This window comes from Linepithema humile, chromosome 8, assembly GCF_040581485.1.
Source record: "Linepithema humile isolate Giens D197 chromosome 8, Lhum_UNIL_v1.0, whole genome shotgun sequence".
In the NCBI taxonomy this organism is placed as follows: Eukaryota; Metazoa; Arthropoda; class Insecta; order Hymenoptera; family Formicidae; genus Linepithema; species Linepithema humile.
The window spans coordinates 10287381-10299721 of NC_090135.1; the positions used below are offsets into that span (position 1 = coordinate 10287381).

Here is a 12341-nt window from a genome sequence, read left to right on the forward strand (position 1 = left end):
ATCATTTAACGCACGGAACATTTCGCCGCGCTAATTTAATTACGAGCGGTTCTCCCGCACGGCGACTTACCCGCGCAATTAATTCCGCGCCGCGCATAATTTCATTCATTCGGCCCTCCGTTTCTCTCCGCCCTGCTCGCGGCGCAACAAAAGCGCGCGCGCTCGTGGAAATGCGAACGCAAACAAATAAATTCGGCATTTCGAGGTATGAGCAGGGGGAGAAAGAGAGACAGAGGGGGAGAAAGGGAGAGAGAAATACGGCATTGTGCGCGATTAAAGCGCGACGGAACATGTTCCACTTAAAACGATGGAAAATTAATTAGAGTCATTGCGTAATTGTCACATAATTTTGCAATGCTGGATTGCTGCGAGGAAATAACAAATCGCTAGGAAATAGCAAGTTTAAAAATTTTACTTTTAAATTACGTTTTCATAAAATAAATATCCTAAGCATTTTACATCAAAAGTCTTCTCTTTTTCCTTTTTAAATAGTTATTTGCGTAAATTAGTTGATCTTGTAATGATCGTATTCAAATAGAAATCGAGAAATATAAATAAAATATACGTAGCTTTGCAATAGCTTTGAATTATGCTTGATTATTGATATTAGTACAAAAATTGATGCTTCCAAAAATTGATGCTGTGAGATTAAATGATTTTTGAACGCGTATTTTGTAATATACACATAAATATACTTACTCAGATATTATACACGTTACAATATCATGTCGACAAGCGACTTCATAGAAGTATACTCTTCAGTTTCCGCTCGTTTGCGATTTTTTCGCGTTACAGTGAATTTGCGGAATTACACAAAGTTGGGAAAATCGTGTAACATTGCTCTGGTTTTGAAATCGGATATGACGCTGCAGAAACTGCTCGCAGTATGAATTCCAATTCTGCATTTACAAAGACTCGCATTAAAAGCGAGATAAATGAATTGCATCATGCCAAAAAAAAAATAACATCCGAGATATACAGCTGACAGACATAAATTTAACTTTTAATCTTTTAACCTTTAAATTTCCAACATTTTGAGTAACATTTAAATGTTATTTTGTAAACTCTATTACATTTCGTATTATTTTCCGGCAAAATATTGGACCAATTTTATTTCCAGAAATTACATAACTCTCGCTACGCTCAAAGCTGAAAATGTTAAAATAAAAACAAGATCGTATTGATAATAAAATAAAAATTATTAAAATATCGATATTTCTGATACACGTCGCACTCACTAATTAAAATTAAACTCGATTCATCCGCTATTTATCCGATCAAGAGGATAAATAAAGTAAAAAAAAAAAAAAAAAAATTAACGGTCCGTCACTTCCACATCGTTCGACTTCGGCCGGTCGCGATTCCAGCCGTTTGTTTGCTCGCACTGTTGATATTTAGCGGATCGGTGCACGTTCAGATCTGACGTTTATGTGCTCACAATGACATTTATGAGAATCGTGCAGTTTGTACGTTGCACCGCGCGCGCGGCCGGCTTTCTCCCGCGTCTCGCAATTTACCAGCTGCGCGCCGGGCCAAATAAATCCTGGCCGCGATATCCACGGCTTGGCACAGTCGATAGTATCGAGCGAGGTATACACGTTGCACCACCACCGCGGGTCACCTGGCATGGATCCTAGATCCCATATACACGGCAGACATTTCGTCACGGGTCGCCGAGTTCGCGTGTCCAAAACTCATCGAAATTCTGGACTCGCGCAATTGTGGGGGAAAAAAAAACAAAAAAAAAAAAAAACTCTCGACTCGAGGCGCGATCGAGGTTCGAAATACAGATGATTTAGAAACGTTGTTGTAATTTAGAATGATCGCGTCGGTGGGCTTTATCGATTATCCGTTCTAGGTATTACGGCGGCTTTTTATTCGATTAAAGTGCCGCGAGCGTCATCGAGCGGGTACCACCACTCGTTTCTGCGAACGCTCTATAAATTCCGGGCCGTTAAGTTGATTAAAACTATTCCAATTGATGGCGCATAACGTCAGGCCTTCATGGTCGGGTCCCGCGAACCCTCGGCGCTAATCGATTGATCGGATCGAAACAGAGTGTTCGGAAAAGTGCGCGACGTCGAAATGTAACTCGGTGATTTACTCTCCCTACTTTGCCTCTTAAAATCAATTTTACCTGCGCGGACATGAAAATCACCGTGAAATAAAATATTCCATTGGCAGCGATATTGTTATTTGCTAATTTTCAAATATAATCGAAAGAATCTTTCGTAAATTCGCGATTAAAAATATGTAAAGTATTCGACATAATGTTTCCAATTCGCTTCTCGTTATCGGCAGATTTAAACGTCGCTTTTATATCTGTAACGATTTATTTGAAATAAAATTCACGATTGACAATAAAGGTACTTTTTAGAGAACCGCGATTGAAAGACGATAAAATATTAAATGAAATAATACAATAGAAAAAAGTAATTCATGTGCTTAATATGTATATTTCTAGTAATATTGTAGCAATAGAACAAACAATGCAATTATATATTAATTATGATACTGTGATTATTTACAGGATCATGTGTCAACAGATAATTAATGTATATTATGATATGCCTGTAATACCGGCAAATTAAATTAAATCATAAATAATATATAAAAACAAATAATTTAATAAATATAGAATAATGAATAACACACTGCTTGCTATAATTTGTAAGAGCGATCGTCCGCCGCAGTATTGTCGTTGTTACGCGTTGCGTGAGCAGTTCCTCCATTAGAGATCGGTTCGCCGCAATTAGTGGACAATTGCCGGCGCAATTCTCGCAATTATTGCTCGATACGGAGCGAGAGGACGCGTTTAGAAGCGGTTATTTTTACTTAGAAAATTGCCCGACGTATTCGGATCCGTGATATCGCGGTGTCGCGCTGAAATTGGGTTCTCGATTCGTATCCAATTCTTGCCCGCCTCTCATCACCGCTATATCATTTTTCCGTCGTGTCGCATTTATCGACTCGCGTTTTCCGGAACGTGCCCGATTCGCGGAATATCGGCTGCATTTGAAGGAGAGATGGAGAATTCCTCTCGTGGATATTCCTGCATACGTCTCGAACTGTGACAATAGATTAAACCGTGCACCACGATTTTTCAAATCACAATACGTTATTTATACAATATCTACATATTACATGCAAAATATAATTTCTAAAAAATAAAATTATGGTAAGAAAAACATTAATATTGAATATAAAAAGTACAGAGATATTTCCAGAAATAAATGCTTTCTTTCTGCTGTAAATTTTCGAACCGAATAATTCATCGTAAATAAATACACAATATATGAATAATTATATTAACTGTTCTGTAAATAAAGAACCAGCAACGATAGAAATATATTGCATTAATTCTTTCTTACTTTTTCCACCGTTTTTAATATTTTATCATCCGACTATCATTTGTTACAAAAAAGTAATTTTTATCGTCAATCAAAAATTCCATTTTAATTAAAAACTTAAAATAGATTAAATCGTTATAAATATATCGTAGCATCGTTCAAATTTCTCGATATCGAGAGATGAATTAAAAACGTTGTTTCAAATTAATACTCTTATTACATACGTCTTCGATATTCTCATATACTCAACATCATGTCATCGTACCAGTAAAATACCTGAATGTAATAGTAGTTAGAATTAACCAATCTAAAAGTTAATTATTATTGAAGACAATTTTTTCTATCGAAATAATATTTTTCTTAAGTTTTTCTATACATAAAAATATAATAAAAATTAGTTTGCTAAACTGAAATAAAAGCAATTGATAATCAATTAAACATTGGCAAAAAAATTAAATAGCAACTGTTTTATAATTATATCAATTAGAGATTGGGACATGTTCGGGCACTTAAATTCTTGTAGAAATTAAATAGAATAAAAAATAAATTAAAGAAAAACATTTCCTAGGAGACACACGCGACTCCCGGTGAGTGCCAAAGTAAATTGCCCGTAGGACGAGCTGTCGCGTGACGAATTAGGGTGTCCGCGAGGGCAATTATTCACGCGCGTGCGACCACCTATCTCCACCCTCCCTCCTCTTCACACGCGATAATATTCCGCGATTAACGACCGCGTTTAAATCTCGTAAGCTCGACACCCGAAACCGGTGCACGCGCCGATAACGCCGCTCGCTAATTTAATCGAGCAAATCGCACGTAAATCGACCGCATTAATGCAACACAAGCCCGATCGGCGTCGAGATCCGGCGAGATGTCCGGCGTGTAGAACTCCGTCGGCGGATTAGCGCCGAGTATTTTAGTAAGCACGGATTTGGCCGAGAATTCGAAATGTTTCGCATGGGATTTAAGCGCGGGACGGCGATTCGCCCCTTGAAGAAATTAGAATCGACCTCGCGAGAATTTAAAAAGCGACGTGTTTAAATCGCGAAATTATAGAGCGACTTAAAAGAACCTCGATAAATCAATCTTTGAGGAACTAATCAGGCTAACGACATATTCTACTTTTCAATTATTAATTTCGTTTTTCTATATTTATTTTCGTAACGTCTCTTACTTCAATTTTCTCTATTTTTTTTCAATTAATTTTAACAGAATCTCGGAGATGCTTGATGCAAGAATTTTACAAACCAGGTCGATCTCCAATAATTAAATCACATCAACACGCCGTGATTTCTCTCGCCCTCGCTCGTCGGGTCAACCTTTTTTGCCGCGCATATCCACAAAATGCCATTTCGACCGTGTTTTTCTTCCCCGAATAGCAAATCACGTTAATTCTTCTCTGTTTTTCGTCGTTTGCTCGCACGTTTTGTCTCTCTCATCCTCGCACGACCCTCTTGCAGCCATTAACGCGTCGAATCTCGCGTTGCCTCGCGGGCTTTTTTTCCCCTCCCCTGCCGCCGGGGCGGATTACGCGGCGTTTTCGCTGCGAGCAATCGATAATCTCGTCCTATTGAAGAGAAAAATAGTTTCGTTCGACGAGCGTAATCTACGAAGGGAGGATGGGGAAGAATTGGCGGAAAGGGCGATGGGGATAGCGATGATACGAAACGAATTTCAGAGGAAACGAGTGTCGGAAAAATATCCGTAAGTATATAGACAGAGCGGATTCTGGATGAAAATCCGAAATTCATCAAGAAAATTATTTTTATCGGATATATTTACGAGTTTATAAAAAATTAGAATCGCGAGATGAAAATAAAATCCATGGATGTCGATATTTTTTACGCTTAAATATTTTTGTCATTTTTATTATGATTATCGATTATTGTAAGCATTTTTAGTATTATTGTAAATTAATCCATAACCTATTTCCAACATTAAATAAAATATAAGATATTTAAAGCTTTTCTGACATGTTGACTTCTTACATAAAAAATGTATTGATTTCAAACTGGTAATAAAATTATTTTTATCGCAAAAAGAAAAGTAGGTTGAATATGATTGTTCATCCTTTAGTAATTATTCATCCTTTGGCTTGCTCGATATATCCTGTCGATCCCATCGCTACTAGAGCCGGCGCTTCGTCACACATGCGTTTTATTTCGCTTGTATTTCTCGTTTCCTCGTTCTATTTCACAGCGAATCGGCATTAAGCCCATTGTCGAGTTCGATGTACGTTGACAGAGTTTTAATTAAACTTCGACGGTGGGACATACGCGTCGCTCGTGTCTCGTGTAGTCATCTTCGTCCTGATTAATTAAACCCTCCAAAGACCACGCGCAATGCGGATCATTGCGAATATCAGTGATGCAAAATTAATATGAAATTGTGGAAGACAAACGACGGGAGAAGTTTGAGAGTTAAAAGAACGCGCGTTAATTTATTATCGCTCTCGGTTGCCTAAGATTTCCACTTTTATCGCCATAATGTTGTCGCGCGTTATTATTATACATTATTATATTATCACTATTCTTTATTATTACTAACAAATCCTAATCCTCTCTTAAAAATTCGATTTTTAAATCACCTTGCGTTCACATTAAAAAAAAAAGAGGGATTACAAAGCGTTACAAAGCTTCCTACAGCGCTTCATAATGCGTAATCTCCATTTTCATAGTGGAAAAATAAGCTGCCTCGGAAAAATAAGCTCTTCATTTTCCGCAATAAACCTTCATGCATTTGTGCCGTCTTCTCTTTCTTCTTTTTCTACGCCACCGTGTTTTGTTCGCGTGGGTTCCTGCGCGAATTGATTTCCGAAATAAATAAACTTATTCCATCAATCTAGCCGAAAAAGAAATCGCCGTCCTCCTTCCTCAAAGCTCAAGAGACGGCGGTCCGAGCGATAGACCGAATTACCGTCTGCTGCGAGCAGATACGGCGACGGAATCGACGGCCGCCCGCGCGCACGCTCCCATAAATCTTGTCTTACCTGGACCGCAGATAGAGATGAATTACTCCGGTCCCGGTGGCGCGCGCGGGCGGCGACGCGGCTCTCTATTAACGCAGATTGCATTCGAATGCAAATCGGAATGCGGATTACTTCCCCGCCGCGACGCGGCGCGACACAAACCGGACGAATTGTTCGCGATTACACCGAGCGAGAATCGCAACGCTATGAGAATACGCGCGAATCTCTCATAACTGCCGCGATATGGAATAAAAAATATCGTTTGTTATATGTATACACATTTTGAGATATAAATTTTAGAATATAAAATGCATAAAAAACTAAACCCAGTAAGTTTAGTGAGTGCGTTATGATTTCACAGCAAATTAATTTAATTGTCGCGGTGTTTTATTTGTGTGTCGAATTTTGAAATTAAATAAATCACAACATTTAATGAAAATGTACAGTTTAGAATTATTTTGTATATTGTGTTGTTTTATTCACTTCACTATTGAGTTCTTTCCGGCTATTGCTGTGAAGCTACATAAATTAATTTAATTCGATCTTTCAAAAGTGACATCCGATTTCAAAAAGATTAAGCCATATACGTGCGCTGATAATCGTTTCTGGCAATTATTCCGCGTTCTCGTTATCAAACGGCGGCGCCCAATCAACCGGCGATTACGAATGTCATCGAGTGTCACGTTTGCCGGCAATAATTCGCTCTGTCGCATTATTATTCATGTCTTTCCTGCCTGGATTACGGCCCATTTAACGTATCAATCTCATGCTGCGTGCGGCATCGCGTAAATCTATAATATATGGTTATCGATAACGGGACTTGATCCCCTAACGCTCTTTACACCAAATGCGATAATGATCCGAAAACAATTTATTTTGTATTAAATGACTGAATGTGAATTTTTAAAAGGCTGTTTTCATAAAGTTTAAAATCTGGATTTTGAAATAGCTAATTGAATAATGCGATGCGTTTAATAATAATTTTAATAACGTAAAAAGTGTAATACTATTATACAGCATTTTGAGAAGAAATTGTTTGCTATTTTAATAAATCCCAAAATTGCTAAAAAATTTATTTATCTTTCAACAAATCTTTTCTCCATTATTTTCTTATTTAACTTAGTAAATCCTTTCTTTTCCAATGTAATTAAAATGATAAATTATTATGCACATTTTTATGCAAATTGCAATATTATACGCAATAACTTTTGCGTGTATATTATATTTATTATTACATTATTAAACACGATTATTACTTAATCAAAATTCAGATTTTATGTATTCATCAAAGATTCAATGAGGATCTACTCGATTTATGACGGACTTCCGATCGAATGCCCCTACTTATCGGGCGGCCCAATCGAGACCTTCGCCTTGATAAATAAGGATTATCTTGGCGGTCGCACGTGATGAAGTAGACAGGACAAGTTTGGCAGGGGCTACAAATTTCGGGGCTATGTAGCGCATAGCGGTATCCCGGGCGCAAGGCCCATAAACTCGCACCATTAATCATCTCTCGGGGTGGGAGTGCATATTACTACAAGGGGCGAGCGTGAGGGAGGGGTGGGTCTTAACCGATCGATCGGTGATGAGTTATCGATATTACGCGCGACTCCTACCAACAACCGATACTGGGTTAGTAGACGAAGCGGTCTTTACGACCGAAATTTGTACCGGGTGACGCACCTACAACTAGACGCTCCACTTCCTGCGCAAAGAGGGCCTCGGTGAGAATTACCGCGCGAAGATGAACGGCTGTTGACGCTGCGCGCCTGACGGGCGCGAGATGAAAACCAAATAATTACCTTTTCTCTCGCCCTCTCCGTGAATTGGAAATCCCATTACGCGAGGAAGATGCGAGGGGAGAAAATTGAGGGAAACAATTATAATTGCGTGCTCTTTCGCCGGAATTTTGAAACGATTAATTGATTCGAAGTTGCCGCTCTCCCCCCCCCCCCCCTTTCGGCGTATCCCGCGAGGAGAATAATACGGAGTTGGGTTTGTGGGCAATTTCTGAGAGACCCGTTTTCGAGAGAGGTTTATCGTTATTGACGGGGGAGCGGCGCTGCAGAAGTGTTGCTTGCCGAGCCGCGAAAAGGCCGGCCGTCCACCCGTGAAACGCGATTTCGTCGCTCCGACGCACAATGCGTCCCTTCCGATGAAATTCTGGCAAAAAGCACTTATCGGTTTCCTATCGGGCTCCTGTCCATATCACATTCATAGTTCACAGAGAGTTTCAAAATAAACTGTACAAATATCGAGACTTGTAGTTAATATATTATAGAATTATCGAACACCATCCGCGCGCGCGCGCGCGCGCGCGCGCGCGTGGAAGAGGTTTTGAAATAAAATGTTAATAAAAATCTTATATATTTAACTAACCTAGTAATATATGTATGTATACAACGATACAGCAGCGAAATGAACGATTTTGTACGAAAATTGTTTCCAAATAAAAAAAAATTGGGAAAATTACAACTGCTATTCATTCAATTTATCGTTTAATATATGTGTATCTTGACGTGCCTGACTTGTTAAACTTCCGTATCCCATATCTTTTTTCTTCTTTTCCATAAATTTACTTAGCGCGTCGGGACCGAGATAATTTCGCGACATCAGAAGCAGGCGGCAAAAAATTCCCGTGAGGGAGCGTAAATTTCTCGCGAGAAGACGCATAAATTTCCGCGGTGCGACGGCGGCTAATTCAATAAATTAAACAACAGCGTGATTAACAGCGATGCGAACGTCGACGAATGGGAATGCCCCCTTTGGGCGCAGCGTGTTAGAATCTTGTTATCGGAACGCTATCGATATTCTGGCTGGCGGCTCTCGTTGGCCAACAGCGCCGCGATGCGATTAATATCAATTTATGCGAATCGAGCTCATCGCATTTGCCGATGCGAAAGAGAAATTAGTCGTTCTAATTCACTTAAAAATATCAAATTGGGAACAGTGTCTCTAAAAATATTATCTCGTTATTCATATGATACTTTCTCGTTGATTAAGAGACGACATGCAATTAATGTCAATTTACGCTTGTACAATTATATTTGCGAAGTGTGGAACAAAAATTTTTCGATAACTGTACGTTTGTTAAAAGCATTTACATTTGTTGAAAAAAATATGACATTGCGATGTGAATATGTAAAAAGATTTATATATTTAATTTTTATACGTGACATGAAAATCAATGTGCGACACGATTTTAGATTGGGCACAATATTCTAAATATATTCATTCAAGAATTATAATGAGAAAATTTAACTGAATTATTTTATTAATAGAGAACTCGAAATAGAAATCAGGCTACGTGACGATAAACAAGGAAATCGATCATTGAAAAATCACTGTCTCCGTAAAAAGAGCTTTGACAAATGGTTACAATGATTGAATGAGAATCTGAATAAATATTAAAAAATAAAATATTAAAAAATTGAAGAAATAAATTTGCTTTCACAAATTTTAACTATAATTTAAAAAATTCGAATAAAAATCAAGCTACGAGAATCAAAAATAAACAGTCGAAAAACATGTGCAAAAAATATCAAATATATTGCACCATTTTAACTCTTTGCAACTGTATTAGCTATTAAAGTAATATTTATAAAATGAGAAATAGCATTTTAATTTCTAATTTAATAATAACGTTTTTGACGAATAATATGCATTCCATAAAACTACCGCAAAATGCGCATATACTTTAAAACACGTCATACGTTACGTAGAAAAACAGGAAGCTTTTCCGCGGGAACAAAAGCAAACTGCGTGCTCAATGGGCGTCCAGATTTTCCACGCTTTTCGCCGAAATTTCCCCCGACAGTTGGTCCGTCGAATTTTTCAAACCTTTCCGGCGAAGCCTTCAAGCTTGAACTGGCAAATATCTCGAGCTACGTATGGGGTGACTCAATTTTCCCGTTTTTTTTTTTCAACATACCTAATTTTGACCTCAATTGTAAGTGAAAAAGGAACAAAGATTTACTTTTACATTAATTTTTCGATCCTTATTTCAACACTGAAAGTCTTCTTCTTTGTTATTTTGAATTATATTTTTGTCAAATTGTTTTAATTGTTTCAATTTAAACCACATTGGAATTTTGTTAATAATTTTTCAAAATTTTGTTTCAGTTTTAGACCGTTGTATTTACTTATTACAGTTTAACAGACGAGTATTTTATCTTATCAGAAATTTAATGCAGACATTAAAAATCGAAGACGGTATTTTTAGATTCAACTGCAAATTCTCCGCAAGACACTCTGTATATCCACTCGTCGTTCCTCCGCGACGATTCTGCAAATTTTTCAAATGCCACGTCTCGCGAAATGCCGGCGGTGACATTTACGCTCATAAGGTTTCATTATGTGGCGCTTTCGCCGAGACGCGAACACATACGACTGCCTCGCCGACCTCTCGAGAGATCGATGTCGCCCTCGACTACTATTCCTCGGACTTTTCACCGTCTCCCGCCACTCTCTGTCTCTCCTCGCATGAGCATGAGGAATAGCGTCGGAAGTGCGTCAGCAGTTTTCTTCCCGCCGCTGAAGAATTGCGTAATCGCGGCAAAGTGAAGTGGAAAAACCATTTTGAATCCTGTGATTTCGCAACAGAATTTCAAAAAGTCATAAGATTGTCGCATAAAGATAACGCGTCAGACATCTACTTTAAGAAATAGAAAGATCCCGAGTTATTTTTGAACTGTGTCAAGATTTACGTTCGATCCGATAAGGCAGTTAAATCGCGTATTTTTATTTATTCCGATATTTATTTTTATTTATCTTAAAATAATTCTTCATTTACTTAAGAAAAAAATTAATTGGATTGTATTCAAAACAATGCAAAGATAAATAGCAAACTAAATAAGTAGTAATGAAGATTATTGACGAGACACAAAAAAATTGAATCAATCGTCGCATCAAGAACAAATAAATTAGACAAATAAATAGATAAATGTAAGTATAAAACAGAGTTATAGACATTTTTAATTAGACTCGCACTTCTTCTCGTCGCGAAGATTTCATGTTGATATTTTTTGCATTCTTTATCAGAAAGCCAATTAAGCTCCGTCGCTTTTGCAGCATTTGTGGTGCGACCTAAATTAATATATTATATATTCGAAGTAAATAATTATTCCTGTCGATATCTTTTTTATTCGTTCAGAAAGTTTCGGAAACATTTCAGAAAGATATACCAAATTGTGTCTTGAATTATTACGTCTTTGAATTCTGTTTTTTTTTTGTTTATATGCAAATGATTGCAATCACAATCAGTCAGCAATCGCGATTTGTAAAATCTCATTTGACTGAAGAGACCGCCGATTGCTGAAAGAGTCGCCGCGTCATCTTAACGGATTCATTCGGCGCTTAATGAGCCGACTACATTATCCCTGCAGCATCGCATCGGTCTCGAAGAGAGAGCCCTTCCCTCTTCTCTCCGCCCACATGAAAGCCGAGCCATCCGCAAACATCCCGATCAGCCATTACCCGGTAACCCTTGTGCTGGTAAGGCAAACCCAACCGAAGCTCACTTGCGGCCACTTAAAAATGGCGGCGCGTCATCCGGCACGGCGGGATCCCCACGAAAAAGGAGCGATCAAAGGGTAAGGGGAGGCGGGAAGGGAGGTGAGCGTGAGGGAAGGGAGCGCGAGGGTATCATTAGAGTAATGACGGACCTCGGGGAGAGACCGCAGAAACGGACGAGAAGATACCCGCGAGTTTCTTGCCGCGTGCGAGCTGCGTCCCCCCTTCATCGTCCTCGTCGTGATCGCCGTCGCAGGAATAGATCGCTCGTGGGGGACGTTAGAAATGAGTTGGGAAGCACACTTGTTGACGTTATCATATATTCATACTTTCAACAGAAATGCAGTAATGCGGTGTAGCATAAATGATGGGTCATTAATTGAATAGGGTGATTTGGGATTAATTGTAATTGCGATACTTAAACATTTATCTCGAGAGAGCAAAATTACTTTTAAAAAAAAGTAGTCGACAGAAAAGAGAACTATATAAAAAACCAAAGCGCGCGTGTC

General features: G+C 38.5%; 1 protein-coding gene across 1 annotated transcript in view; it reads right to left on the reverse strand.

Moving 5' to 3' along the window:
- The window catches only part of LOC105676823 (interleukin-1 receptor accessory protein-like 1-B), a 155690-nt gene that overhangs the window by 18858 nt on the left and 124491 nt on the right, over window positions 1–12341 (reverse strand). The window lies entirely within an intron of this gene.